The sequence below is a fragment of the Geospiza fortis genome, unplaced genomic scaffold (genome assembly GCF_000277835.1).
Source record: "Geospiza fortis unplaced genomic scaffold, GeoFor_1.0 scaffold70, whole genome shotgun sequence".
Lineage (NCBI taxonomy): Eukaryota > Metazoa > Chordata > Aves > Passeriformes > Thraupidae > Geospiza > Geospiza fortis.
The window spans coordinates 5,267,899-5,273,399 of record NW_005054317.1 but is presented as its reverse complement, the minus strand read 5'-3'; positions in this window follow the sequence as shown (position 1 = coordinate 5,273,399).

Sequence of the window (5,501 nt, the reverse complement as noted above, 5' to 3'; positions counted from 1 at the left end):
ACTCAAGATCTCTATCTAAACTTTCATTTTCTAGAGCATAAGTTAAAACCAGATGGAATCTGAATTACAAAAATACAGTAATCTCAATCCATATTAATAACCTCTAAAACCTGACTTTTTTGAAATGTAGTCTGCATATTGTCCTTTTATGTAGTGTCTGAAGAGCTTGTTTTATTTGTCATTATTGATTCTGAATGAAATAATTAAGATAGTTTTACAATAAAAAAAAGCTACAGCTAGAGCCCTGATATTTACAACAAACTGTGGCTTTGGTGCAGTTAAAATAGTGTATTTTTTTCCACGCAAGCCTTAATTTCTAAGAAATTCAAAATTTCCATATCTGTTGAGTTGGCAATAAGAAACCGCACAAAGAACTTGAAAGAGTGAGTATTCTTGTTGTTGCTATAGAGAGACTTCTAATTGCACAACATAAGAAAACAAATTCCTTAAAAACTCATGATGCAGCTCAAAGAACTGCTCACACCCAATAAATAAAAAGTCAGATGAGAAAAAGGTGTCTGTATTTCTAGACCAGCCTTAAGCACCAAGCCTGCAGCCACGCACTGTGCCATAGTCCCACCAAAGCTTTCAGCCACACTCACAAACGTGAATCAACATCAGCTGCATGTCCTGCAGAATTCCCTACAATTAGAAAACCTCCCCAGGCCCTAAATTTATATGATACTCCAAATATCTACATGATTCAAGTTTTGATTCTATGGAGTAATCATTGTTCAAAAACCACTTATGTACATACCCATACTGTGGGCGTAGTCATAGCCTAGCAATAGTAATTTTAGGCATTTTTGTTAGACATTATCCCAAACTTCAAACATAGCAACCTGCATCAAGTCATGTCAACAATAAAACTGAAGGACTGAAGTCCTTCCAGTTTTGAATTAGGGCTGCATAATGTCACAATTTAAGGATGTTTTTATTACTTAATGATAATTAAGAAAATATTGTTTCAGTTGTTCTTTGAAGAGTATTGTGGATGGAGCACTGCAGAAAAACACTTATGCAAATGGCACCGTGGCTATATCAGATATTTTTAAATAACACATTGTCCATAAATATTTTGATACTGTTGTTTGGAGGAGTCCCTCAAGTTGTTCATTAGCTCTAAAATAGGAACATCTTCATTCTACATGAATTTGTTCTTTGTGTGAAAACATTTCTTACCTGAAAAATATTGCCCAGTTCAGCAAGCTCTTAAGCAGAGGAATAATGTTACTGTGTTGCAACTTGTGCTAAAGGCATCAGTCTAGTGCTAACTTTAAAGTTAAAGCTGTGTACAAATGCAGAATCAAAGTAAAATCCTAACCCAGCTGAAGTCAATGGCAATATTCCCATAGGCTACAGTGATGCTAGTGTTTAATCACACAGTTTTCATATTCAAATACCTGCATCCAACAGCCCTCCCTAAACTGCTACTTCTAATACCACGATTTCAAATTAGCAAAAATGAACAGGCATTATTCTTCTATAGCTGCATATATGACAAATATATAAAGCACATATTTTAATACTTTTATGAGGCAGTTCTACAATAGAAAATCCCTTAGTCGTAAATATGGCAACACTGTCCATTTACAAACTGACAGAAGGCAAAGAACACAATAAATGAGAGGTAAAAATACAAGCAGCTACATCTGTAATACAGAAATATAGAAATAATAAGGATGGGAGAGGACAAAATAGAATTCAAGTTAATGGAGCAACCTGGGAGAAGACATGAAGAAAATAAATACACTATGGGTAAAAGAAAACAAATATCTCCTAAATCAAAAGGAAGGTCAACTGATACTGGCCAGAGAGAAAAAGGATTGCTCAACATTTACATTTTTTCCCTATATTTAATAGAAAAGAAAAGGAGATCATGGAGCTCAGTGAGATAAATATTAATGAGGTTTGGGAATATCTAGCAGCAGAATTAATAAAAAGCAAGTAAAAGAATATTTAGATAATTTAAATATTTATTATTCAGAAGATCTAAATCATATTCAACCAAAGGATCTTAAGGAACTGACTGAGATGGATCTGACAGACATCTTTGAGACCTCACCAAAAAAAGGTTAGGTACCAAAGGATTGAAGAGAGATAAATCCTAGGAAGCAAAAAAGGTAAAAACCAGAGAATTTCAAGCAAGCTCCAGGTTTTTTCTGCCATACAGGACGTGACAGTACATAATGTAACTAATAGTGTATAATTTAATGCACAGCAACATCAGAATACTCTTTTGAGGCTCTAAATTCTGTGTGTCTGTCCATCTCTGTCTACTTTGTTAGTGTCGTTCAGTCTTAGTCATTGCTGAATAAAATCAAAAGTTAATGGGTGTCAAAAATCTGAACCCAGATTAAGATTTGGAAGTAAACAGACTATTTGCACAATAAAATGGAATGTTTAGCTACAAATTTGTAGAAACTAAAAAGCTAAAGAACAAAGATTATAAAAATAAACAATCAAGAGGGGTACAAATAAAATTACTTAGAATTACACATTTGTTTTAAAGCACAGAAGTCCTGGTATGCAAAAGTTCATCCCCAGTATAACGCAGTAAGATGGAAAGCAATGCCAGTCCTCATACAGATGATACAAGATGTGACATAAGTCTGTCTGAATCACATGACCATGTGACAAGATCATGGATCAGTCACTCAGAGGTTAGTTAGTAAGATCACTATTCAAAATCTGTTATTGCACAGGTTTACAGCTGGGATGCAAATGGATTCCCATCTCGGGAGCTGCCACCACTATCTCCTATTCATCCCATGGACAAAATGTTCACTCCCTGTTTTAGAGACCATTGGGTGTTTGACACTGATTCCTATTGGAAGTTGTTCTGGTATGTTGCTCCTGCAATGGCCAAAATCTCCTAATTTGCAGCTACAAAAAATGCATTGCCAATGTGAAACTACCCATTACTGATAATACTTCTAATTTGAATGTCGGGTGTTTACCTCTCTTCGTTTTTGGCAGGCATTAAACAGAACCTTTCCCAGCCTTTGGTTTTTTGACTAGGCAAATGAAATTCTATACATTTTCTTTAATCACATTATTAATCCTCTTCTTTTAGGCTGTGATTCTCAGTCATATTCAAGATCAGGTCTTACATCACTGTCTAAATGCAATACTGTTTCCCATATCTTCCTGATGCATCCTAAGATGAAGTTTTCTCTTCTATTTTGCATTAGTCATTACAGTTGTCTTGTGGTGTCCCTTTGTAGACTTTCACCAATTAAAAGCGAAAATCCTCTTTTTCATCTCTGAACTCATGACTTTGCAGTATGCAATATTGAATGCCCTTCTATTTGTATTTCTGAGATCATCAAATCATCTAAGTTGACCCACATGTTATTCTAGTCCTCTTCTGCATTGATTATCTCTCCCAGTTTTCTGTTTTGAGGAAATTTCATTAACACATTTTCCTTTCTGTGTCATGCTCATTAATGAAAATATTAAATGAGTCTTTGAAGAACTCCATTAGCATGCTCTTTTCATTGCAATGCTTTCCCTTTAAATTGTTATCTCTCCTTTAGATACTTCCTTGCCTACTTTAGATTTCCTCTACTATTCCCCAACTTCTCTTGCTTAACTGGTAATTTCCCAAATGGTATTATATCAAAACCCTTTATTAAGTCCAGATGAATGAGACCTGCTTCATTTCCTTTGTCAAAAAATCAGTTACTTTATCTGAGAAAAAATATCAGATGCTGCTAAAGTTACATTTTGCTGGTGGTTTATTCTGCATTCTGATGAAACAGTCCTGTGTTCTCAATTTTTACAAAGACTATATGCTTCACTTATCCACTATCTGCATGTTTCTTAAATTTTCATGAGAATTTCTAGTATGCAGAGGCAATACTCATGCTCATCAGCTACATTAACACAATGGCTCTTTTGGAGCCATTACAGTTGATTGTGCCAATGGTCCATGGATTATATACTTTTCTAAGGTCTGGTGCACTTGCAAACAAAAGGATTTTTTCTTTGTGTTTCTGTTTCTTAAGAGACATTTTTTCTTCCTCCCCAAATCATCCTTTAATAGTCACGCAAAGCAGCCAAACAAAGGAAACCAAGCCACAAAAATTCTAGCTAAGATGATGTGATGAATACATTTAATCCTAGAGCAGAAAAGTAATTTCTGTATCTGATGCAGATTTTTTGTGGCTGCTTTTCTGTTGTGTGCTTCTGTAATACAGAAAGGCCCTGACCCACTCTGGGGATCATAAGCACACATGCAAATTCAGTCCCATTTTTAACCATGCATCCAAGAGAGAAACTGTTCCCTGAGAAGTGCAGGGAACAGTTGTGGTTTTGTCTCTTTCATATCAAATGTTGCCAGTTACCTCTGACTCTCCCCATTCGCAAATAAACAATTCTGAAGCAGATCCATGTTTGCTCCTGACCCTGGTAGCATTGGCCTCTGGATCAAGAAAACCCTGGAGACTCAAATCCTGTCTAACAATGCAAATTATTGAAGGTGTTTGGAAATTTTTTTGTCTTCCCTAAAGGTCATTTTCAGGCCATGCTCTAAAACTGGGACAAACCGGGAAGGGAATACAAAGGAATGATGCCATTAGACAGCTTTTCATGGTTGTCCTTTGGTTGTCCTTTCCTAATCCTAGTGACATCTGTGAGTGTGTCGGGGAAAAGGCCATTCTAGAACCAGTTGAAAGTAATCCTGTGCTGAGTGGAAGGATTCAATTAGCATTAGCTGCACTGCTGTGTTGATTCATCTCAGTCGAAGCCTCCTCATTGTGCCCACCATTTAGACTCATTTCTTACCTAACCCCATCCTGGAGAAAACCAATTCATTTGCTGAACAGGGAGACCCTAACAAAGATTAAAGGGCAGTGTTACACTTTGTAGACTTGGTGTGGGCTGGGGTAAATTTTACTCCTTCCACACAATACAGAGCTCAGTGGGAACTCAGTCCACACTCACAGTTCATCCCAGGTTTAGTGCAGGCTGCACCTGCAGCATTAACTCTGCTCACTCTGTGCACAAGCCTGCTGCACATGGGGAACAGAGTATTCATGTAACTAAGGTCATTGGCCAGCAACAGGGACACAGGGAGCTTTAATAAAAACAAAACAAAGAACATGGAGGAATTCAGGTAGGGTTCATCATTCACAAACCCAAAAAATCCCAAACTCAATTCCAGCTTGATAAAAATACAGGTACTGAATCTGCAATGATGAGTCTGGAGATGATTAATTCAATCATAGAAGATTCCCATAAAAAGCCCTGTTGTAAGTAGCTTAAAAGAGAAATTGTGGTTTAACAAAAGAGCTTTAACATCCTTGCAACTCACAGTTCATAGACTCCTCACCAAAGAGTGAAGGCTTTGTTTGGAACACGCCTGTGCCGAAGACCTCCTGTGTGACCACAGGAGTGTATCTCACTTTCCCTGTACCTTTGTTAGTTATCTATAAAATGGATAATATTATTCCTTTCTCAATCCTTTATCTCATCTGTTTGGATGTTAGTTTCTTTCA